The 27,128-nt window shown below is 37.1% G+C and overlaps 1 protein-coding gene and 1 long non-coding RNA gene across 3 annotated transcripts in view; one reads left to right on the top strand and one right to left on the bottom strand.

Moving 5' to 3' along the window:
• The window catches only part of ASPP (Ankyrin-repeat, SH3-domain, and Proline-rich-region containing Protein), a 388,674-nt gene that overhangs the window by 199,035 nt on the left and 162,511 nt on the right, over positions 1-27,128 (bottom strand). The gene's annotated exons all lie outside the window — the stretch shown is intronic.
• Positions 7,404-27,128, top strand: part of LOC141429647 (uncharacterized) — a 256,995-nt gene continuing 237,270 nt past the window's right edge. Inside the window, exon 1 of the long non-coding RNA XR_012451563.1 lies at positions 7,404-7,457. This is a non-coding gene — a long non-coding RNA (uncharacterized lncRNA). The remainder of the gene's footprint in view (positions 7,458-27,128) is intronic.

The following is a 27,128-nucleotide window of genomic DNA, read 5'->3' as shown; positions in this document are numbered from 1 at the left end:
AACGGTACTGAGAAATTATTTAATTTATGTGTAATAATATAACATAGGTTAGGTACTTATAGTGTTAAATTAATCAACTACTGAACATTCAGAATCAAAAGATATCTTTCATAATGTCAGTCCACAGCGTAATCCCAGGAGACAGGCAGCGTTTCCGCGTTGAATGGCCAGGCTCAAACGTTGTCGGAAATAGCGGCCTGGTAATTGAAATAACTGACAGGTACTTAAAAATAATATTTAAAACAGGTACGAAACTGGTGAAAAACTAGGACCTTCCGGATAATTATTGGTATACAATATAAACCTAGAAAAAAATATGATGATCATGGCGCATGCAACTGTGCCGAAATATCGGCTCTAAAATCAAGGTACGCGGAACAAAACCCGAATTTAATTAATAGAATTTGCAACGCAATTCGTCTATAATTAAAGGGAACGTAGAATTTCACAGTCAAGGGTCATTCAGCTGCATTTTCGTACGGTCGAGCTATTTAAGCCTACGAGTAATACGTGGCAACGCATCCAACCGAGTTTCGTGTTGCCTATGGCAGAGAAACCCTTGGGAAGGGTAACTTGCAAAATGAAAACTCATGTAGGTAAGATTATATGAATATTCATGCTTATGAATATGAAATTCTCGCACATATTGTAAGTAGGTATTGTAACTTTAATTGCTATGTGATATACGTTTAAGGTAGATAAAATGAGAATATCGTTTTTTTTTTTTTATACTAAATGTATGTATGTAAATACTTTATTGTACATAAAACACAAAAATAATACAAAAAGAAACAACAAAACAAAAGAGTACAAAGGCGAACTTATCCCTAAAAGGGATCTTTTCAAGCTAACCTAAACAGGAAAGGAAAACTTAAAGATAGGCGAACAGTAATTTATGCACAGTGAGAAGAAAGGAATAGGTAGGTATATAACATATAAATAAAAACACTTAATAAACAACAATTAGTATGACACTAAACCTAGGTTCCTTTGATCACCACCGCCCATAGACACCTACAACAACATTGAAGCTTCTGGGTATTGCCGGCTTTCCAATAATCAGCACACTCGCTTTCGCGCAGCTTCAGTCGCCAGTCAATTCTTAATTTTGCATAAAAGATTGCTTGACCGTTTAGTGGACGAGCACCATCGATCTAGGTAGTGTTGACTTAACACTAAATTCGCAACCGCAATGACACATTCTATCCTTCGTGTTGTCTCTATAGTTGTGTCTCGTGTTGTTGTGAATAAATGTATTTTCTTTCTTTTTCTTTCTTAACCCTAAACTTGGCAGCGTATCTAATAACATACATAATCTTAGATCATCTTTTTGTATTTTTTTTAAAGTTAATTTTGTTAGCTCTACAAGAATCCAACGAGATCTGAATTCAGTACACTTGTCTCAACTTGCCAAGTTTAGGGTTAAATTACGCATAGAGAAGAAGTGTAATCATAACAAAATTGGTTGAATCATAATTTGATTGCTTAGTAGCGACATCTCTTGTCTGGGTGAGCGGTTGGTTCCGATAGAATGTGACGTCTCTCGATGAGAGCGAAAACATAGATGTCGCTAGTGCTGCTGCATAAGTAGCGTAATAGAAATAAGCAACCTGAGATATGTATGCATAGGAAAAATTCGTGTCTAAATTCCTGTCCAGCGGTGGTGTAGGGGTTATAGCACGCAGCACGGATTGCTGAGGACCTGGGTTCGATTCCCAGCGCTGGTCTCTTTTTCTGGTTTTTCTGTGCATCCATGTCTCAGTTTGTATTTTCGATATGGTTTCACGGGATACCCGTAAAAGTAACAAATTTGGAGTTGAAATAAAAAATACAAAAAGACTCCAAATAACCAATCATAAAATTGGTTGAATTGGTTCATTGCTGTTACACTTCCAACAGCCAACCAACACCTATTTAGTCAACAAACAACCTTTTACGGCACGTCACTGGTTGCATTAAACTATTATTAAACAAACTAGAATGGGTGAAAACATCGTCCATGTAGAGGATTTTATCCAGCACTCTACACGTCGTTCTTTCCAGGAAGCATTTTTCCGTGGAAACTTGTGCCGTAAATAAACGAAATCTCCGACTTTCTGAACGTTATCTATGAGAAGTTGCTGATACTTTGGCCGTTTAAGGATTTGAGGGTATGGGTAAAGGTAAGCTATCGATTCATTATAGATTGATTCATGTGCGAAATTACATTTTAAATTGACCACGAGCTTTACGGTGAAGGAAAACATCGTGACGAAACCTGCACACACCTGTGAAATAATTCAATGGTATGTGTGAAGTTCCCAATCCGCACTTAGCCCGCGTGGGAACTACGGCTCAAGCCCTTTCATTCTGAGAAGAGGCCTGTGATGATGCCAAACTATTGCTAAAAGTTAAATGCAGTATATGGCCTCTATGGAGACACCGTTGCTGCATTTTGTGCAAATGAAGTAAAGTTCTAAGCAGAAGAACATTTAAGAACTAACGTGTCGAAAATCCTCCAAATAAGTATGTTTCCAACAACCAGAAATGCTATAAAGATCTTGATGTAGGGCAAGATTATGATAAGCTCACATTCGCCATTCATATCTATTGAACGGTATGAGATGACTGAAGAAAGACAAGGAGAATTCGATTATGCTTGAGAGCGCGTTAGACAATATTTATGGCCTCTAGCGCTAATAGCCAGAGAGTTCCTCATGCAATGAAAGGCATTTCATTCAACAGCACAAAATTAAATCGACCAAACCAACCCAACGTTCCGTGGCAATATTTCACCCAATACTCTATTAAGTATTTGAGGTATACTGGCAAATACTCCTCACAAAAGGGACCTGATTCGGCCCGAGTATGTCCCAATCAATGCCGCTTCAAACAGGTTGAATGAAACAAATTACTAGGTGTGACAACGCATCCAAACTTTAAATGAAAAGCTAAACTAATTTATTACCCAATTAATTTCGTGACGAGTCTATTGAATCAGAAAATCTCCCAAATAAGCTTACTGTTGCGAACGTTAATAGGTAAATTGCAAATTTTAATCCTTTTATAACTCTCTGATAAAGGGTTAGCTTTGGTGCTTGATAAAAATTCTCCATTAAGGTGTTAAATGGGGTTTTAAATTACTTAAGTTTATATTTTAAGTATACGTAATTTAAGGATTAACATAAATTAAATTTATTATTAGAATTGAAATTCTCAGATTTTCCAAAATGTATTGGCCGATTATATAAAAATTCGTGGCTATAAAATCGAATCCTCCGAAAAATGTGAAAATACTTTAAAAATACACTAAAACGTGTACAATATTATTCTTTACAAAATATAACCCTGCACTGAAAACCGAGTATTTAATTAAACCTTTTAAGAGAGATAGTATCACGGAATTCAGAGGTTTCTCTTGGAAGACGCCAAAGGAGCTAAATTAGCTCCGAGTTTGGCTTCTACGCCTCGACGCTGGCTTGAATGAAACTCGGGAGTCTATATCGACAACGTTTAAGTGATAAAGAAGGAAGCGTCGTGTACAAAACTTTCCGTACGTGATTTTTATCTTGCATCCTTTTTTCGTTTCTATTTTAAGTCGCTCTTGGTCTTGACAAAGTCTCATTGTTGTCGGTAGAGAGAGGTTCAGTAGTCGGTGACCTGTCGTCTCGACGAGTTTAATTACTCAGATTTTCGTTTCGCAGAGAACTATTGGCAGCTTATTCTTTTGGCCCAGCAAGCAACGTTTGGTATAATTTTTTTAAGCTTATTATTCGTTTCGTCGAGTAGTCGGTAGGAAGAATAGCGATATGCAGATTAACGTTTAGTCGATTGTTTGTTTCGTAATTAGTTCGTCGAAACACAATAAGCAGAGTTATCACATGGCATCAAAATGTAGTTACTTAGGTGCGACGACGAGCGTGGCATCTTAATCGCCTTTTACTCGTACGACACCTACGGGATGGGTTGGGTCCTATTTTAAAACTGGGCGCATCACGGAATCCATACGAGTAAAAAGGCACATCACTAATGCTGCCCACCGTGACTTAAAGTGAATGTTTCGTAAAAAGAACAGAAGGAGAGTAAGAAAAGCGTGAGTTATGCATTACCTCGCTTGGTGTACACAACCTTCACAACACTTGGCATACCTGACTTCACGTGAAAAAATTACGCATCCCATTGGAAATCTAGTTGTAACCTACGGAGCCACGTCACTGTAGAACACATGAAAAGGTAAGCAACTATAGCTGTTTTCTAATAAACAGATATCAGTCGCTGTACTCACAACCGGCTAGGACCTATGTAATTTAATGTAAAATTTATGTAATTAGCTGTGGGTGGTGTACCGGTGTCATGAAATTTTAGATCATTCAAACGTAAAGTTTTAATTAAATTAAAATGAATCAATTCCAGGAACCTGTTGAGTGAGGTTCCTTGACGGTTAAAGAGGACCACATAAAGTCTTAGTAGCTCCTAATTAATGCTCATGCTTAAAGTAACGTTTTACTGGAAATTATGGATAAGTAGCGAGAAAAGTCGATATTACGAATCGACGACGAATAATGAGCATACATTAAAACAACATATTCCGGCGAACTGAGAACCTTCTTTCTTTTTAAAGTTAATTTCATTTCCAAACACATTTTAACATAACTTGTAAAAAAGCTAACAATTGTAAAAATATTCGGACTATCAAGCAGATATTTTAATACAGCTGAGCAAACTAAATCATGTACCAAGGGAACCTTTATGCAACTAATATAATGTTAACATCCCATATTTTCGTCAAGGAAATCATAGTGTAATTTATTATCAAAAGGTTCCAACCTGGTACATTTTTTTTTATTCGACTGGATGGCAAACGAGCAAGTGGGTCTCCTGATGATAAGAGATCACCACCGTCCATAAACATCTGCAACACCAGGGGTATTGTAGACGCGTTGCCAACCTAGAGGCCTAAGATGGGATACCTCACGTGCCAGTAATTTCACCGGTTGTCTTACTCTCCACGCCGAAACACAACAGTGCAACCACTGCTGCTTCACGGCAGGAAGGACATGAAGCAGTTTGTTCAACTGTGCACCCATTTGATGACGACTGCATAAATCGCCATAGCAAAACAACAGAAATGCCCTAACATTTGTTATAAGCTTACTACAAAATTTGCCGCTTCACGGTTTGCCCCACCGCACACGAATTACTTTGCGGTGCAAATGCGCAAATTACATCATTTTAACGGCGCCTCATTCTTCCACAACATTCCACTTCGAACCTTAACTAGAAAATGTAAGGGCGAATATTCGGTGTGTTTTTCACATAGTTGTCGCAGTTTTGTACAGTTAACCGCAAAATCATAAATCCATCTGCGAGCGAGCGGAACATTATGTCACAAGACGAGAAACCCCTTATGCAATGCACTGCTCATGATAGCGGATGAAAATTGAACATATTTCATTTCAGGATTTAGAGTTCTGAGAGGCATGCGGAGAAACGTTAGGACCATCTTAGACCACAAGCTTTGCATGTTAGATATTCTGGCTGCTCTTGCTGCGAAAAAGTTGTGAAATCCTTTTATGGAAAGTCTTTAGAAAAGCTCCCCTATTCAAATCTATTTAGGTACATTAAGGAACAGTGGTGTATGAAAATACGAGTAATGTTTATTTTGCCAAATCTTGTTAGGTTATACTTTTTTAAAGCACGATTGTAAATATTGTATAATTCTCTTACTATTTACTAATATGTATTTTTTATCTCGCTTTATTTGTGGTGTACAATAAAGAGTCATTGTAGTGTATTGTATTGTAATTTTCCGGGATGAACATTTTCAGATGAGAAGCAAGGTAGGTAAATTAGTGTGGTTCATCTCAAACTTTCTCGATACCAAATTTCATCACGATCGATAAAGTACTTTCACTGGAAAAAAAGGATGGCTGAACTAGTTTGGCTACTTGAAGTTAAGCCAAAATTTACTAATTAGGAACCAAAATTATGCTGATATTACAAAACTGATTTTGTAAGACATCACCTAACTTTTAGCTACTAGTAGGCCTTAGTTTAGTAGTCACTCAAGTTATGTTAAAAGCAACAATGTTTAATTGGGTTTAGTTTAGGATAGTTTTTATCCCGAAAAATTGCATAGTTACCGCGGAACGATAAACGAATACTTAAGTTTCGAGTATAATTAGTATGTGTAAGTCGAGGAATCTGTCATACCAGGGCGAGATCTTCTCATAATCAACATTCTTTGGCAGATGTATAGAATGTCAATGTGAAATCAGTAGCACAAAGGTTCCACCCTGTTACATGATTCAGTTCCTTTGACTGTCAATCAGAAAACAGCCATCTTCAAACGAAGATGCGACAATCACAAAATCATTCACATACATATGTGACAATCTTGAGCTCTCTGCATCCAATTCCACTTGAGATTAAGTTATATCGCAGTCGTCTCACAAGCTGCATTTCTGCGATCACATAAACTGGCACTACAAAGTTGTATCAACATACTTTTCAGCTGCACCGCTTCGAAACTAAAAGCACAGTGAGATAGCGGTATGCCTAATGCGTTCCCAGTACATTCCACGAGTCAAAACCGTTCGTCACTTCATTATAATACGACGATTGTTTACATAACCGGATGGCTCGAGACTTTCGCCGTCAATTAGCTCGGCTACCGCTTTCGGCCGGTCACGGCGGCCGCGAAAACGTGACCGGGGACTTTTACATAATAATAGTGAGCATTGTTCTGCAATACCAGGGATCATTGAGTAGGTACCAATAAATGGTCATTTACGCTACAATACACAAACTTAAATACGCAAAGAATGCGAAGAAAGTAAAGGCGGTATGTTGAAAAGTAAAGATACATAGATGTTTTCATTCAATGTAAGTACCATGCCGAGTTTTACTTGTGTGATATGCCATACAGAGATGGCCGAATCATCTAGATAGAGACTTACTGAGAGGTGACCTAAGGTACTACAACGACATAAATAGTCTTTATTGAAGACCACAAACCAGTATTATGAACTGTACATAAAGAAAATAAAAGAGATTTACATTGTTGCGACCCCAAGCTATACAAGGTACGGTATTTAGGTAAATTTATACCGAAAGGAGCAACAATCAGGCTGCGAGACATTGATACAGGGAGCTAGCAACGTTGGATTTCTTCTCGATTATTCCATAAAAATTAAAAATGTTGTCTGATAGAACACTTCTTAATATAGAAGTTAATGTGTCTACTCCAATAATTATTCGTGATAGACTTTTATATTTCTTTAAAAACGAATTAATATTTTTTAACGGTTTTTAAAGAAAATAAAAGTCTGTAACGAATAATTATTGGAGTAGACACATTAACTTATATAATATTTAGAAGTGTTCTATCAGACAACATTTTTAATTTTTATGGAATAATCGAGAAAAACTAACAAAAATGCAACGTTGCCAGCTCAGCAGGTATAAACGCTCTTAATGTCCACTCGTTTTACTCGCTATTATTACGTCAAATATTTTCTCAAGGTCCAAAATGAACACTTTTCAACTCTATCATTCAATAAAGATAGTTGTGTGGTAGCCAAGTTCTGTATACGAATAGGAACGTACTTCGGTCAAAGTTCGTCGGACCAGAAATATAAACTTGCTGCAAAACTACCAGGAATCTCGAATAACAAATACATGCCCATAGAAAGCGTTCCTTTTCTTGGTGTCCCAATAATATATAAATACATACATGTAGGTTCTCCATAAACATAAAATAATTCAATACTTTACACAACTCCAGTCATATTTTGCGATGACACCTAATTAGTGTATGTTACAAACAGAAAATGGGAAATGCGTAGTTACAAATTGACAGCTCATTTAAGTTCCAATAATCATAAATTATGAAATTTCGCAGTATGAAAATTAACCGGAATCGCTCGTTAATTATTACACGATGTTTCAATTAATTTATATTTTAATACTTAGCTATAACCTGAAGTTTGTTGGTTAAAACATGGCATTTACGATCATTTTATGACATTACTTACCATAGAGAAATAAGTGTTTCATACACATAAGTGTTACATTTTACGATGTCTTTTAAAATGCAAGTAAATCACAATAACTAATAAGTGTAGTGTTCACAGATCGCTCTGAAACGATAAGGCAATCTATTTCTTATCTTGTTTTTTTTCCTAATGTACTTCTGTTTTCTCTACTGCTTACTATTTCTGATATTCAATGAAGTTATTTTATTGTAAACCAGTTTTATACGAAAGCCACAAATGCTTCAATATGAGCCAAGTTTAGGTGCGAAGATTAGTCATAAGGCATAATATCTCCTGACATTGTCCCGTACAAGGGTGAAACACGTGTTAGTTTAAGTGGCGGTGGTGAACTTTAGTAGGACACTTATGCGAAGTAAGTTGGGGAATTGGTTTATATACTGATATAACTCATTTGCTATTTGTACATACATCCCTTTTTATTAGAGCTCTATTACACAACTTTCAGCTTAGTTATTTAATAATCTTCTTCTAAGACATACTATGCTTTACTATGAGATTTCTCCCATGTTTAATTCCGCTCCCACAGTGAAGTTATAAGTTATAACTTATAACCCAGTTCGCGACACCGCTACACCAACAGTGCCTCGTGTGTTTGCTAAACAATTATCCTATAACAGCGGGGTTAAGCAAACCTTTACCTGCTTTAACGTGATAAAATATGTGTGAAATACGCAACGCACGCACATCAGTAAGACTTTTACTTGAAATGCTTTATTTGATTGAAGGGAAGTGAAGGAAGAAATATTACATACCTAACTACATTTGATAATAACAAAAGAAACATTTTTATTTTAGTTTCTTTCATCTTTTATGTATATAGATGGCTCTGCTCTATGCAGTACAATCGATCGTCGTCATGTACTTTTCATATTTATTTTTTTAGATTATATCTCACTGCACTATGGCCAAACATATTTTAAAGCAGTCTTTTAGTACTGTTGTTTTTTTTTATTATACGCCAATTTATTACGAGCGTAGTGTGCCTAGCCTTCGAACAAAAAAATCTTCGTTCCATTTCTTTTTCTTTGTTTATGGTTTTGGTCGTTTTTTGCGTTGGCTCTTCATTGTCATCATGTTCACCTCAACGACTGCTCATTATCCCTACATAAAATAATTATACACTTCCCCTTTGTTAAACTGGTGCTATGTTAAACATTATTTGCGAGAGACCGACGGCCAGCCGGGAATCTCTGAAGGGCGCTTTAATTAAGTTCTTAACTTTCTAAGACCAATTTGTATAACACAGGTATGTTGAAGTATGAAGGGTATCCTGCAAATTCCGTGACAAGGGTTTTAAGTTTTAATTAAAATGCCAGAATAGGTTGAGACTAGCCTAAGTGGTACTTCTCGAGACGTCTATGTGCGCTTTTAATACTCATTTAGTCATAAGTATTTTAGTAGAAACACGCTAATTTAAGTACTGGATTAAACCTGTCTTTATTCACAAATAAGAATACAATCGCAGAAGCAAGCATAGAAAAATATGGGGATATTCATGTGGTGTCATGGTTTGCATGTCTCCAGTCCTCATTAATTACAGAAAGTTTTTATTGAAATTGTAATTTAAAATACATTATTTTTTTACTAACTGTGCTATATGTCATCCATATCATACATATCTGTACCAAAAAAAATGGGTAAAAATCGACTTGCAAGATTTAAGCTTAAGAAACGAACAAACAGACATTGTAAGCCAAATAAAATCTTGTAAAAACAGCTTAGAAAGCAAACATTTATCTAGAATGCAGACAAAGCGGCCAACATTGACCTCGTCCCTAAATAATCGCAATTCTACCAAATGAACACAGACGACCCTTGATAATACAGAGTGATTCTTATCTACGACCCACTTTGGCCCTACTAGTACCACCGCAGATCGTATTAATCGTCAGCTCTCAAGATTGATCTTGCCGAGTGGGCATTTTAGTATGCTAACTCGACATCAATCAGGATTGAGAGACGGCTAATATGACCCTTTCATGTGAAGTGGTATCATCTCAATGACTAATAATTACTAATGCTTTGTTTGTGTTATATTAGTTACACGTATGTACTTAAACAAGGTATTACTGAGACTGATGAGGCAATTTCGATTATAATTATTTGGCTAGATCAAATTACCTATGTGGGAACCGAATGCCATGATACGAACACGAGCGCCAATGAGTTTAATTAGGAAAAGTAAACGTACGAGAAGTCTTTGCTGTCCCAATAGTTGTCATCTTTATTTTCATGTCATTAGCAATAGAGATGTCATCTACTGGGAATCAGCAGCGTGTCGAGCACTCGAACGTTTACCTTGTTTAATTCGTTTTCTATAGCAATCCATGATTCTGTAATTTGTTGAAACTCTAAACCAAAAATCTCGACAATGTCATTTAGTAAGGTAGCCGTTGTGTGGACTTTGCATTCGTAAATATATTTATTTATACAAGCATTATTTTCAATATAAATGTAGAATTTTACAACAATTATAAGCCTCCTCTGTCTGTCTCTCTGCCTATCCGTTTGTCACCCCATGTGTGTCTGTTGAATTGTATGGTAAGTAAACACTTGAATTTGTAACTGTTTAAATTACAGTTTGTTCGATAATTATAATTACATTGGAAAGAATTACTACTGTTAGGTACTTGTTAATTTTCACAGACTTAACTTTATGAAAGTAATAAAAGTATCTATAATAAGGAATGGTCCCAGATTAAATATTCTTCAAATCTACATACGGACGTATCAGCCAAATATGTGGTCCACCACCCTAAAGCTGATAATCGTATGCATGTCATAAAACAATAATGCCAATAGACGTGTCTGTCAACTTGAAAGTTCGACTATAGCGACATATTCATTTGATAGAAACTGTTTAAAAATTGGTAGACCACTTATTTGGCTGATGGTACCTATGTCACTCTAATCAAATCGTAGGCGGAATTGCACGCTACATTATGTAGAGTACACACTACACAATTACAATGTGCAGCAAGCTGTAGTAGTTCGGGAAACCACAAACAGTACCTGACAATGTGTGGACAAATGTGCAAATAGATTTAGATTGTTACGAGTATTTACGAATTTGCATAAAGTTTCTAGGTATGTGTAAGATCATGCAGTTTTCCCACCTTGAAATATAAAAGGAATGAGCGAATGCAAACAGTAAAAAAAAGTATTTCTGCTCTCAAAAAGTATTTTTCGCTTAATCCTGACGTAATATCCTAAAAAACAAGTGGAATTTTTCTATTAAAAAGTTTTAAAATTTAAAAATTAAAATCCTACTAATATTATAAATGCGAAAGTTTGTGAGTGAGTGAGTGAGTGAGTATGTTTGTTACTCTTTCACGCTGAAACGGCTGGACGGATTTGGATGAAATTTGGCGAAAGTTTTATAACCTGGATTAAAACATAGGATACTTTTTATCCCGGTATTCCCACGGATAGGATAAATCTCGAAATAACAACCTCTGGGCTTAGAGTCATGAAATTTGGTATGTAGGTAGTTGGACGTTTGAAATAACAGATAGGTAACTTTTTGACCCGATATTCCCACGGATACCTAGGGATAAAATCTTGAAATAACAACCGCAGGGCTTAAAGCCATTAATTTAGTATGTAGGTAGCTGGACCTTGGATAAACGCATAAGCTACTTTTTATCCCAATATTCCCCCGGATAGGGATAAAATCTTGAAATAATAACCGCTGGGCTTAGAGTCATGAAATTTGGTATGTAGTAACTGGACGTCTGGAATAACACGTAAGGGACTTTTTGACTCGATATTCCCACGGGATACTAGGGATAAAATCTCGAATAACAACCACTGGATTTAGAGCCATGAATTTTCGTGTGTAGGTAGCTGGACCTCTGTAATAACACACAGGCTAATTTTTATCCCGATATTCCCACGGGATAGGGATAAAATCTTGAATAATAACCGCTGGGCTTAGAGTCATGAAATTTGGTATGTAGGTAGCAGACCTCTGAATAACACATAAGCGACTTTTTGACCCGATATTCTCACGGATACCTAGGGATAAAATCTCGAAATAACAATCACTGGCTTAGAGCCATAAATTTGTATGTAGGTAGCTGGACCTCTGGAATAACACATAATCTATTTTTTACCCCGTATTCCCACGGGATAGGGATAAAATCTTGAAATATTAACCGCTGAGCTTAGAGTCATGAAATTTGGTATGTAGCTGGATGTCTAGAAAAACACATAGACGACTTTTGACCCGATATTACCACGGGATACCTAGGAATAAAATGTCGAAATAACAACCGCTAGCTTAGAGGCATGAAAATGTTCGCTACTTTTTATCCCGATATTCCCCGGTATAGTTTTGTAACTAAGGACCCCATACATCCCTGTATTATTAATTTTTAATATTACGTATTTTTCTTTAATGTATACTGTAGTTTTTAAGTATTTTATTTCTAATTATTTTATTTTGAAAAAATGACTTTCTGCCAAGTTTCTTGCGGCGCATTCTTCTTGGCAATGGTGGTCTTTCCGAAAGCGCTGGTAGTAAAAAAATGAAGTGTAAAAGTGCCCATTGCGGCTATTTACTGAATAAATGATTTGAATTGAATTTTGCATTTGAATTTGGATAGGGAAAATTTTGAAATTCAGCACTGGGTTTAGAGTCTTGAATTTTGTACAGTCATTCACAACACAACCTCAATGAAGACCACGATATAAATATTGGAAATTTCCAATTTTAAAATCCCGAAAATTTAAATTGCAGCTACCACACCGAATAGTTTACGCGTGCGAAGCCGCGGGTAAAAGCTAGTATAAATAAAATTTAAAAGAACTATTTTAATTGGTTGTTTTTCGGACCACCCGCGGAAGCGTCGCGTGGTTAAACTATAGTTGACAGTTAAAGCGCTGCGGCTTTTGATCACAAGTAATGAAGGCAAGTTCACTGCACCAAGTTCGATAATTTGTTGAAATTTTGATGCTGCCTTGCATTTTACGGCAGGTTTTTTAAAATATTTTTCCCGATTTTTTATATCTTTAATTAATTCTACGGTTTTGCCGTAAAGATTCCCGAAGTAAGTCTCCCGAAAAAGTTTTTAATAGAATATCGAAAAATAGATCAAACAGAAAGAATGATAACACGATAAAACAAGATACGATTATATGCATTTTCCTTTAGATACTTGAAAAAGCTACCATTCCATGTCTCAACCCGTTCCAGGTAAACAAGATCTTGATAGACACACAGACAGACGTGATCTTTTAAGAACCACTTTTCCTTTTAAAGTGAAGATCTTTTAAAACCTTTAACTCTAGACGCAGCAAAACATTCTTATTGAAAAATAAAAAGCTTTAGATTAATGTGAAGTTAGCAATCTGAGTCGTTTAGCGAGGTTCTAAGAATGTGGCCAGGCAAGCTCGGCAGCTTCATAAAGTATGGAGCCGATGGTGATTAAACCACATACAAGATGTTTTTGTAGCCATTGCGACATGACTTCGGTACCAGTGAAGCTAGAAGCTTTTGCAGTTAATCAATGGCAAATTTTTAAAGAAATATCATAACATAATCAATAAACTGTTCGGTGAAGACAAACAAAAAGTGTGGGTGAAGCCATGTCATTCTGAGAGGAGGCCTGTCTGTAGCAATGGGACGTATACAGGCAGAAGAGGAGATGAACCGAAAAACTTTTTTTTAAACTAAATTAGTCATTCATCATCATCATCGGCTTATCTTAGTCCACTGCTGGACATGGGCCTCTCCAGTTGCACGCCACTGAGCACGATCCTCGGTCAGTCTCATCCAGTTCTTGCCAGCTCCACCTAGTCTGAGGGCGTCCCACGCCACGCTTGCCGATTCGCGGTCTCCCCTCAAGAACTCGTTTGCCCCAGCGGCTATCGGTTCTTTGGTTGATATGGCCGGCCCACTGCCACTTCAGTTTGCTTATCCGGTGAGCTATGTCGATGACTTTAATTCTCTGTCGGATCTCCTCGTTCCGAATTCGATCATTCGGAGAAACTCCGAGCATAGCCCTTTCCATAGCTCGCTGAGCGACTTTAAATTTGTGGACCAGCCCAACCGTGAGCGTCCACGTCTCGGCACCATAATTATGTCATGACAGTTAGGACGCACTGATTGAACTTTCGTCTTCAGGCTCTGTGGAATTGGCGATGTAAAGACTCTTTAATTAGCCATTATTACAATGCAAAACAAATTATGACTACAATTGACACGATAACTAAATAAAATTAATAAATAAATATCATGGGACACTTAACACCAATTGACCTAGTCCCAAACTAAGCAAAGCTTGTACTATGGATACTAGGCAACGGATAAACATACTTATATAGATCAATACATACTTAAATACATATTAGACATACAAAACCTGAGAACAAACATTCGTATTATTCATACAAATATCTGCCCCGGCCGGGAATCGAACCCGGGAAAGCTTCGTAGTCAGGTTCGCGAACCACTTGGCCATCCGGTCGTGAAACCTGAGGTCTTATTGTCTAACGCATTGACATTGAATTTCGGGATACTTAAAAGTAACACCTGAATCAATCTATCATAGAGATAACCCGTTTATAATACCTGAGCGCATAACAATAGTTAAGGACACAATCCACCCATTAAGAAAATACATAAATAACCCAAGTATCACTACCAGCTTATCCTATAAACCAGCCATTTTGTGGCAATTACTGTGTTATAGTGAAATCGTTTGTACCCCAGCATTAGTGGCGGGCTTAATCGCTTGCAATAAAACCTAGCGTAGACCAATTGCGGTCTTCAATATAACATACTGCTCACATAATTAAGTAGCTATTAAGTTCATTTTACGTAACTTGCAAAAAGGTTACCAATAAGAAGTGGTTTACGCAAGAGAAACTGAATCGAGTACGTTACCATCACCAATATCTGACACATTAAAGCGTGCATAATTATCTGATACGACTCTTTTTCTAAGGCCGGTAGGGCATGTTAGATATTTTATAGGGTGTAACTTTTTTTCATGAATAAATTTCACTATGAGTTTTTTGACAGATGTATGGGATGTCAACATGACATTAGTATCAGAGAGGTCCACCCTGGTACGCAATACAGTTTCATTGCTAATTATCTAAATTTTTCTTTTTTTTTTGGTAAAAAATTTGGCACCTATATTCATTTCAATTCTTTTGTCGGCGAAGTCAACTTAGACGCATATTATTCATCTCTCATATATGTTTTTGATGGGTTACATGGTACCAAAGGCCTCTTCATGTTGGTTTCGGCCCCTTGAATGCCTTTCAAATGACCCCGTGATCGGAAACGGCCGTGCCAACAATAATAATACTACTTAAATTGAATTAGTTTTCTCGCTACACTTTACAATTTTTCCCACATGAGTTCAAACACTAGCTGCCTATTCTAACATTATCACCTGAATCACGCGTACGAACTTACGAGTAATTAACGTAATCTGAACAAGAAGTGTTCAAAGTACAAAACAATGCCTAAATTAACAATGCCAGTTGGCAAATTTCAAGTTCAATTTCGCGATAAGACTTAACAAACTTGAACGCATTGTCTTTTATCACAAACTTTTCAAATAAACAAAAACATAGGCGAAACTGAGGGGAAATTATCTGTCTCGAACATAAACAATATAAGGAGTTTACTTGTGAGCGTTTAACATCCGAAATCAATTTATAGGAGGAATGTTTATATAACGTCGTTGGTGATTTTTAACCCCGACGCAAGAAGAGGAGTGTTATAAGTTTGACCACTATGTGTGTCTGTCTGTGTCTCTGTCAGTGGCACCGTAGATCAGAAACGGGTGAACCGATTGCAATACGGTTTTTTTTTTAATTTGAAATCAGGTTTTCTTGCGATGGTTCTTAGACGTGTTTCATCAAAAATCGGTTGAGCCGTTTTTGAGATATTGAACTTTTCTACAATACTGATTTAATTATGATTCAAACATGTTTCATCATCACCTTCGGCCTATACTTATACTTATCTATTAGGCCAAAACTTTCACACAGAATGAGGGTCTGGTTGCGTTCAAAATGCGACAATGAGTGTGGTGATGGTGATAGTTGGATTTGTTGTAATTTGTGTGTGTTCTTATAGCGTGGAGGTGGAGGAGCTGCATGAATACACATTTGTTGCATAGACGTGGCTTACAGTGTCATATGCATATCACCACCATCATCATATCAGCCGTAGGACTATTGGGCATCGGCCTCCCCCATAGGCCTCCAGTTGCTTCGGTTAGAAGCGGCCTGCAGCTCACGGTGATGAACCGCGGCTTTAAGGGGATCCCATGCCCCAATGACCTTCGATCTGAATTCCTTAGTTTTCTAATGTTTCTTGTAGCTTATTATATTAACAACAACGGCTTTAAGCAATATAGTATCCCATATCAGACAATGTTTAAAAAAATCATACAAAATTAAGCATTGTTTTTTTTTTTTCAAAATTCGGTAGACAAAAATGGAGATAAAAGATTGGAGAACCGATAACCGTTTGGCTTATAATTCTATCTCTAGTACAAAAGTACGAGATACGATTCAAAACTTGTCAAAACTCGATGAAAACCTCGGGTAGCCCCTTAACTAGGTCATCCGTCCATCTCGTTGGTGGACGTCCTACGCTGCGCTTGCCGATTTGCAGTCTTCATTCGAGTACTTTTCGACCCCAACGGCCATCTGTTCTCCGTGCTATCCTACCCATTGCCACTTCAAAGTGCAAATGCGCTTGGCTATGTCGGTAACCCTCGTTCTTCAGATCTTTTTCCGAGTCAAAAAAAAACAAATAACGCCCGCCTCGCATATAATGGCAATAATGAGCACGCGGTGTTGTCACGAGGTATCGCGATACAATGTCGGCGATAATCTTATCAGTGGCGGGCGGGGAAGCGCCCGATTGTACGCAACAGTCCCTTGGGCTCATACCGCGGAGCCCCGGGCTGCGAAGCAATCTACGAGGGCGCGCGTTTACACGCCGCAGTTACTGGCAGCAAGTAACTAAACACTACTAGTAAGTTTATAATCTTTAATAGTTAATCATTACATCCAGCAGTTGAATTGAAATTCAGGGATCTTACTGAATTCCCATGGGAACTAATAAACATAAACAACAGTGGCCAAATTTCAAGACTCTTCACCCAGCCAACGAGATGTCGAGATTTTATCCCGATCCCGCGAAGGAAGGGACTATTCCAGATATCCTAAATATTTATTAGTGGTCCTAAATATTTAAAAGCGTAACATAGATGGTACAGAATTTGTTAAAATAGTAGAAACAGCGCATACCTACGAGTACTTACGTTTTTGAATGTCTAGCATAAAAGATGTAAATTTTAAGATCGGTATCTGCTTTTAGCAAAGTAATAGAAAAAATGATTACACAAATACGCAACAAATAAACGAAAGCGTTTTAAAAAGACACCGTTTAGCGTTCTCCTAAATTCCACAAAACACACATCAAGCCGTAACAAATTTCACTTTGTAAGACAACAAATGAATAAAGCGCCTGAAAGTAACAAGCCCACAAATCACAAGGATTCCAGGCACATCACGAAATAAATTTTACATGCGATACTCGGCGGCCCCGAGCAATGACTTTATCGTTATTACATGTGGGAACCCAGATGTGGAATTAAGAGATTGCTTGTCTTTCTGTTATTTATCTATTTACCTACAAAGTAAGACATTTAAATCACTATATTGAAAGCATGCGAAAATGTTTACACACGAAGCGATAATTGGGATACCATCACTGATGTGATGACAATAAACAATAACCATATATCGTTTCAGTGTTTACATTGATACTCTTGACAGAGTGGTGGTCCTTAGCCATTCCTCTCTCACTATTGCATTCTTAATGCATTCATGTAGCGGACTGCCAAGTGCCAACAATGTGCGCTTGTAAAAAGTATAATTTTAATACAAGCTTTTTCGTTTTTTTTATTTTTTATTTGCATTCTCATCCAAATTAAATACCTATCCATACCACAAATTCAGATCAATCTGTCAATTTCAAGGGCCCACACAGACGCAAACAAGGCAATAATAAAATATTGTAAAAATAACAGAACATGATCATCACGTCACGTTTAATTACTGTTTACTCAAAGTTCGTCATTATTTGAACCTAGTTTTCGCGTGACAAGTTATTCAATTATTAGACCTGGTCCCTTTATTAAATTAGTTTAGTAAAGTTACTGATTCACCAACGACTCCGATGTAAACAAACCAAAACTTAACTTAACAATCCTATGTTCGAATTGTTTCTATCTTCTGATTGGCGAAGTTGTACCATTCGACTCTTTGCCAAATGTAACGGGGCGCGTTCGCGTTACTAATTTCGTCACCTGTAATTGTCCATTTGACAGTTTATTTTACTGCCCAGACAGTGACGTCAGCTTCGTCTGCGTCTCGAGTGACATTTATTGAGAGAATTGTTCTTGACGTCGAGCGCGGCGTGCGTCGGGTGCGGTCATTAAAATTTCACACAGCCGTTGTATTTTTCAGAAAAACGTTAGAATTAAGCAAAGTGCACGTGCCGTACGTCTTATTCATTTAGGTTAAAGAAGGTGTAAGTCATGTAAATTTTTTCCACAAAGCTATTAGAATAATGAAAATCCTACGAGCGTGTGTCGTGCGACACATAAATCATTTTACGCGGCGCGAACCGTAAAGGCGAGCGAATACGTACCTTTTACTTTTCGCTGATACCCTTTTTGATAAGGCAACGGCTTTCTTTCAAGTAGGCATTGGGACACGCAAGAACAGGACTCTTAAGGTAATAAGGAGGTAAAAAGTACGAAAGAAGGCCCAAAGATTCATTCTCATTAAAAGGCTCCCTTCTTTCCTTGTATTTTTTACATAAAGTTGAATTTAAGCGACCATCCATACCTAGTAATATTATAAATGAGGAAGGAGTACCGCTTTCACGTCTTAAATACTACACTGATTGCCATACAATTTTGCATATTATTATATTATAGTATTAGGAAAAAGGGTTGAGTTCCCGAAGGATGCTAAATAAATTAACTTTGTTTGTTTGTTTTGCTTTCGCTTGAAGTTCTAAACTGATCGTGATGAAATTAGGTATGGAGATAGTTTGAGATCCTGAAAAGAACATGAGATATTTTTTTCGGAAAATTACATAGTTTCCGCGGGAGCGCGATAATCGAATTCTTCGCAGACGAAATCGCGGGAAACAGCTAGTATTTATTACAATTTTTTGATACTCAACTGAGAAAACAAATAATCTATTAGGTTGGGAAATGAGATCACAAAAGAAATCAAATCATTTAATTAAACAGAATTCAAATTTACGTAGATTAAAAAGCAATCAACAGAAGTGGAGGTCTTTATGTGCGTTTGACAAATGATTAAAAAGCGGAATAGTTAAGATTCAGCGCATTGTTTTGTTGAAAATAAAAATAAAGAGAATTCTGGCATGTCTGTTTAAAATACCTAGAATAGCAACGTGAACGATGAGCGTGAGGAAAAAGGACTTTAAAGGAAAAAGTCCAGGCTCAAACCGTGACGGGCCTCCTCAGGCCAAACCACACAAATCAAGGTAAAACGTCTTTTCATGTTTATTGGCAGGGAGGAAAAGGGATGACTGATTTATGGTTGCCAGTAAAAAATAGTCAGAATCAATCTATCAATTAAAACTCCACGTATACGTCCAGTTGGGAAGTTGGCATGGCATTTTACTTTGGAAAGTTGAATTTATGTAGTTAGGGAATCTGGCTTTTGGGCTGGTTTGATTTTTGCTTCGCTATCCTAAAAAGCACGGTTATATTTTCTCAGTGTTAATTGTATACATCAAAAGCACGGAATAAACATTTTCGTAAAGCAGCATTCGTTAATTACATCAGTACCTGTGTCGTAACTGTTTCTTTTTTTTGGATTTTTGTTTATAATTGTGAAAATGTTATTGTAAATGTCTTCTTTCTTTCTTTCTTTCTTCAAATGCAACACCTGTCTAGCAGTTCGTGTATACAATCTTTGTTATACTTATCAAATTCAAATTTTATTTCATATTATCACTGATATCACGTAAACAATTTAGACAACCCGATGGGAATCGAGTTGTTAAGTCTCCACGTCACTATTTCACACTTTGCATGGATCTAATCTCGGCAACTCGGCAATTTCTACATAATTCAAGTAGGTAAATTAAATTATAAAAATTTAGATGATGGCCAAAATATATTATGGAACAGCGCTGCATATTAAACGTACCCTGTGATAGTCGATCAATCAGACAGGGTAAAGAATTCTAGTGCAACTAATGCGATTTCCACATAAATGGCGTCAGTAGAGAACAATACGTGCTATTCATAACTAATACCATTGTATTCAGTAAGAAGCTGTCTCGACGGAGTTTTTGTGGGCCTCAACGCCTTAACATTCTTGGACTATGAATCGCTGTTAATAAGCAAGCAAAGTGAGACTTATTCACATTATGATTACATATCAATAAGGTTCTTTTGACAAATCTTTGCATTGGAATAGATTAAAATATAAAGTATCCTACGCTATTATTAAAGGGGCATTTTGATGACTGCTTCGTGTCATCAATTACAATTATGGAGTCTGTAAACAAAAAAATCGTACCGTATGTACCGTAACTAGACAAAAAAATCTGGGTTTTTTTTTCGGGGTTTTTCAATGTGTTTTAGTTACATTATTTTAAGTGTAAAAATCTTAACTGGAAATTGTAGGTAACATGCAATGAGGAAGCATATTTTGCAGTTCGGTCGATGGTGTATATGATCCTGCCATTAAATGGTTAAATTTTATAAAAACTTTTTTTAATTCATGAGGAAATGAAAATTCATCAAACATCGATACAACTGCCTTATAATCATGCACAAACGTAAAAGTCCGCAAGATACAAAATATTTTTGTCTCCTTCAAAGGAAAACACTCATAAACAACGTCTTCACCACGACAACTATGACGCTGCGACGCTAAAATCAGAACACTGTCATCCATTACAAGCCACTTAGCCCCATTATGCAGGAGTCAGAAGGCACGGCAGGCTGCGTCACTTAGCGGGGTATTAGGAGCATTAGATCGAGGATATCACCCCGTATCACGGGGTATGCGGCGTCTAATAAAACGACCTTTAACGACGAACACAATAAGGAGATAAAACCATGTGGAGGTACATGTTTGAGAACAGCGGGAAGATTAGGACTGAAGTATATTTAGGCACACACTAATATGATAGGATAGCACTGAAGTAGAGAAATCAGTTACGTCAATAAATAAAATCAAGTCACTCATTCGTTCTTCCTAATAAAGACTAATGATTGGTAGTTGAATCTTCCAACTTGAACCATCTTGATTCTATTAAAATGCATCCTACTAATATTATATAAATGCGAAAGTTTGTGAGTGTGTGAGTTTGTTATTCCTTCACGCTAAAAAGGCTGAACGGATTTGGATGAAATTTGGTGTGTAAATAGCTGGAGATCTGGAATAACATATCGCAAATACTCTTCATCCCGATGTGCCCAGGGGATTAGTAGACTCAACAACTCAAAACTCAGTCGTGAAATTTGGCATAGTTGTTTAAGCATAACGTGAATGAAGATATAATTTTTGGAAATTCCTAAGAGAATTAAGTAAACTCCCGAGATTTTAATTAAGCTGACGTAAGTATCTAATGATTTACGGGTGCGAAGCCACGGGTAAGCACTAGTCCTACTAATATTATAAATGTGAAAGTTTGTGAACATGTTTGGATGTTTGCTACTTCATCACGTCTAAACCACTGAACCGATTTAGATGAAATTCGGTATACAGATAGTTTGAGCCCCGGAGAAGGATATAAGGATAGTTTTTTACAAGCTTTTATTTAGTTTCACCTGTCCCGTTGTCTGTCTGTCTGTCTGTCTGTCTGTAATCAAATCTTGCAAGTTAAATTCGACCAACTTACAGTAGTTGGATTGACTTGAAAATTGGTACACCTATTTAAATTGCGTGGCAATACAATAATCTGGTAGTGACATCCTGGTAGTCCGGCCAGGATCGTCTCCACAGCACGGAACTCTTCAACGGTGAATGGCATCGACTTGAACTTTGGTATGCAATTGTAGTTTGGGTACAAGTACAGTTAACAAAAAATACAGTCAGCAAAAAAAGCTTGTATTAAAAATGAAATTTATACTAAAAAGTTTTATTCCGGAACATTACATAGTTCCTGCGGGACAGCGATAAACGAATTCTACGCGGACGGAGTCGCGGGCAACAGCTAGTAAAAAAAAAGATTAATAATAAAGCGCACATTTTAGTTTGACATTTTAAAGATACTAAAGATCACCTTGCGGTTAAAGAGTGAATGCGCAAGCTCAAATCACAAGTAGGTACTGCACGTACGCAATCCATGGAAAAAATATCGCCTTGAACGCTTAATAGCACAACGCTGAGATCGAATTCTCCAAGCCTGGCCTTGACTCCCAACCACGCAGAACTATGCGGCAGGCGGCCTTGCCCGGCTGGACTCCAACTCAAACAAGAGTAAAATGCGAACGCGCTGCGCCCGCGCACACCTTGTCTCTTTTCGCGGGAACCGCGCGGGAGGGAGACGGCCGATCCAAACCCGTTCCAAAGAAACGCCGGAAGCCTTTCTCTCGTGATGATAATGTATGCTTTGTTATATTGAAAAGATCGTTACGGTTCGAAAATAAGATTGAAGAATGACCTATCAGACATAAATCAATCACTTTTTAAGGACAGGTACACAGTTATTATTATAAGCGGCCAAAGCTCTACTTGCGCGGCTAAAACTCGTGGTTGTTTCACTGATTGATCTGTCTGTTCTAGACTTCTTGTTTGTGCCCATTTGATACGACCCACCCTTGATAATTCAAATTTTACGCCAAGGACTGCAAAAACAGTTAAGACTAATATCGGGTCGGTTATTTGTTACCGACCCTCATAACTATTAGCAGTGGCAATTTTGAGTCGAATTAACGTAGGGACTAACCCTATAAAACAACCCAATAGACCGGCTTGTAGGGGTTTTACTTGTCTCTTGTGTGTTTCGTAGTGCAATAAACTTTAAAGTATGATTCATGAACCGCTTATTCGTATACCTACCCGGTGTAGATGGCTTCTATCGATTTATAACTGAGTTAAGCAAGCCCACGTATTCAAATAAACATGTCCACAATAACTTTCGTATAGAAAGCAAATCGTTAAGTCACGATCAACTAGTCATTCGATTGGATACCTAATAGTTGTTACGAGGCGGTATTACTGTCATTAGATATCGATATTATCGATCTGATTGGAATTAGTTCGGAAACAATGTTAGGCAACACGGTGAAATTATTTTGCCGATAATGTTTATGTTATTCGTTGGGCTTTTAATGCAAATTAAGCAAGATTATTTTAATAACTCTTTTCTATTCTCTCCTAAAGTCCGTCTTTATCTACTACCTCAAAGGACCACGTAATAGCAGCGTGATGAACGTTACGAATTAGTATAAAACTCATTCTTTACTTTTCCAGTTAAAAGCTCTCCCGTTTGAAGTGTATTTGCGGAGTCAACAGCTCTGCTAGGCGCGGTATCGAGGCGTAATTAAGACGTAGAAATGAGAAATGGTAACAATTTATGGGTATAAGTATCTACAATGTATAGATGTAGATGGTTGTAGAATTACAGTTAGAGATATCGATAGTTGTTGAGATTCTGTTCGCTATATTTTTAAACTTGAAATCTAATTGGATGTTTTTGACCTTAATTCAGTCGTCCATGTAGCAATTTCAGTATAAAACGTATCTCAATTACAATAGGTCACCGGCTTGAGTAAGAATCACTCGTAAAATGGGATGGAAGAGCTAACTGTCTAATACAAACGATGAGAATTCACGCTACAGCACTGCTGTGTAATATGAAGCTAGGTTTAGTGGTATACAGGGACTCGTCCACAAGCTTTGGCCGGGATAAGAGCCCTTGAGCCTAGAGAAGCTCGAGAGCTGTCGAGTGGCCAGCGAGCATTGTCTTTCCCACACCGAGAAGCCCAATATGTCACGACAAAATATGGCAGAAGGTAACAAATGGAAAGAAAACTTCATTGTTTACGGCTTAACCCCTCGTATGTTTAGGCGCTGATCAGTGCCAAATTTAAGGCTATCTTTTTGTGTTTTTTTAATAATTATATTAATAAATAATTCAGTACTTTTTTTAGTTCCCACATTACGAGGAGTTAAAGTGTGATTGTGGTTGAAAGTAACACATTCAATAAACATGAGAAACTTCCAATAACACTGATATCCCATAAAATGTGCCTACTGCGAACTCATGTATGTACTACGAGTATATACCAGTTTTTTGCGTCCCTTTTTATGTAACAAGCCAGGAAAAACACTTAATTCCAACAAGGAACCGTGAGACTCAACACTAGCAATTCGAACCCAAATAAGGCAACGTAAGCAGCCAATCTACATAAAGCTCCCATGGTTCAGAATGACAATAACACAGAATAACCGCTGACCTTCCCGTATTGACGGTGATCCCAAGCAAACACTAGAACGGGCCGATCGTCTGCGGGACTAAACAAAAGCTCCTTTGTAATCCGATCTATAGTGCAATTAACATTCTAAGCGCTACTGCGTTCCAGACAGTGAGTGCATTGCCAAGCACGCAGTGTCAGTGCATCGCACACTCTTTTGCGAATGGCTAACTAATTGTTAACAATGTTTTATCTGATAACTTTTGATTCGATGGAATTTTTTGAGCACAATCATCACGGCATATTGTGTTAATATACCTAAGCCTCGCTCGGTATAGTCCGTTCTACGTCATTTTCGAAGCGATACAACATCCTCCAAACTTAGAGGCTACATTCACATTAATATCAATCTTTCAGTATTCTTTCGTGGACTTCCACGAACAGGGGTTCAAGTCAAAAGGTTGTTATCGCCTCCATCGCTCACTAATTAGCAAGTAAGTTTATACTGTATCAGTGGAAACCATCCAGTGTCGCATTCCGACTTTGTAAAACGATAAGTAGATGTAATATTCGTAAATTTGCAGCGGTGAAACCTTTTTATGGATTCTGAACTCCTCAATCTAATTCTGAGTAAGTAAGTTTGTGTTCTTTATCACTTAATGTCTAATTATGAATATGTCAGTGCCATTACACACTCATGATTTTTGAAAAACCAATTAGGTTATTTAAAAAGCCATCAGAGTTCAATGTATTTACGAGAGTGCGGCAGAAGATTCAACTTTCTCAGATCATTCGTCTATAGAAGTGAAAAGCTAATAAAGGCACAATACATTTGCGGTATAAGCTCATTAATATTCAGCATTAAACGTCTCAGCAAACATGTTAGCGGACGCAACGCCTATTAGTCGCATGTCGTAATAATTGATTTCTTTAGTTTAGCCATTACCTACATGGCTGATATAATGATGTTTTTGATGAAGACATGGTTTTATACTAGTGATATGATGTGGTAAACTGAGTAGATAAAGATTCATAAGATATCTATGTAATTATTAGGTTTTTATTTGAAAGCTTAGCGAAGAACTGCTCCCACTCTTAAAACTAAAAAAAAAAATTAAAGGCTTTTTCTGACTAGGCCATTCGCATTCGCTAAAGTATAATAAGCACACATACACCACTCTCACACACATCCACTCTCTTCACTAGGTTAGCTGGAAGAGATCCCTTTTTAGGGATAAGCTCGCCTTTGTTCTCCTCTCTGTGTATTTTTATGCTTATGTGCAATAAATAGTTTACATACATACAGCAGAGAGGAGATGCGTGTTCTGTTCTAATCCCGTCATGATATTATTATGCAAAAAAAAATCGTTTATAAGAAATATAATATGAACAATCTTAACACTATTGATTTCATACTTAGTCATTATGTGTTAGTAGTTCTGTGAGATGATGGATGAATACGTCCGTCCTCATCTTATTGTTAATTCGTTATAATTGTTAAGATTATTATTTAATTGTGTTTTTGTCTTACTCAGTGCTTTGGTGTCAAACTATAATGCTGAGTAATTTTTTACAAATAAATAAATTATCATTGAATAATTATTTATTACTTATAGAATTACGTAGATTAGGGAATTTCAACATTCAAAACCGGCCAAGAGCGTGTCGGACACGCCCAAAATGGGAATAGAATAGAATATTTTTCTAAGCATTTCGTATTTTGTACGGAATATTCCAAGTTTAGGTATATTTTATGCCTTAGGCTGCTATTTACTCTTAAACTACTAATAATTTTCAAGCAAACTTAACCGTTATAGTTTTCCTTGTAAGTTTGATATACTTCCTGCCAACCTGATTTTTTTAATAATTTTTATATATCCGTGCAAAATTACAGCTTTCTAGCATTGATAGTGCCTAAGCAAAGAAGCGGACGGACAGACAGACATGGCGAAAGTATAAGGGTTCCGTTTTTGCCATTTTGGCTCCGGAACCCTAAAAACGAATATTAGTTAGGAAACAAATACTACAAAAATATTTAAATAAACCACAGAGGACACATCGTAGATACAGTGCATTTATAAATTAGTATAATCTATTGAATAGCAGAGATATCATAATTGATGCTCAAAAGATTACTCAAAATGTTAACGACAGAATCGCCCGTCGCGATCTTCGGTGGATTCGTGCGGATCGAACTGCCAAATCGAACTCGTGCTATGATTTTACGATCGTCGACAATTTCGGCCCATGCTGCGATATAATCGGTCGATAACATCTGGCTGGTAAAAATTGACGACTTGTAATCGGAAACTATTTTTTACAACTGGACGCTGTTTTGCAATACTGTGTCAACCCACTGTCATTTTGCAATACAATCTCAACTGTTAAAATTCTTTTCTGAGGGTTCACATTGTATTGCAGAATTAATTAGGTGTTATGAATTAAAAGAATTTCCTTGCTCACCCGCGACCTTACGATAGCTAAGCTTATGCAAAATATGCGTGTTCATGCAGTTCCTCCACCTCCACACTGTAAGAACACACACAAAACACACAAACCCATCTATCACCACCACCACACTACACTGACGCGTTTCGAACTCAACCAGAGCTCATCTTCAGAGTGACACAAC

The sequence above is a fragment of the Choristoneura fumiferana genome, chromosome 7, assembly GCF_025370935.1.
Source record: "Choristoneura fumiferana chromosome 7, NRCan_CFum_1, whole genome shotgun sequence".
Lineage (NCBI taxonomy): Eukaryota > Metazoa > Arthropoda > Insecta > Lepidoptera > Tortricidae > Choristoneura > Choristoneura fumiferana.
The sequence above is the reverse complement of the archived record's forward strand: the minus strand, read 5'-3'. Positions and strand labels throughout refer to the sequence as shown.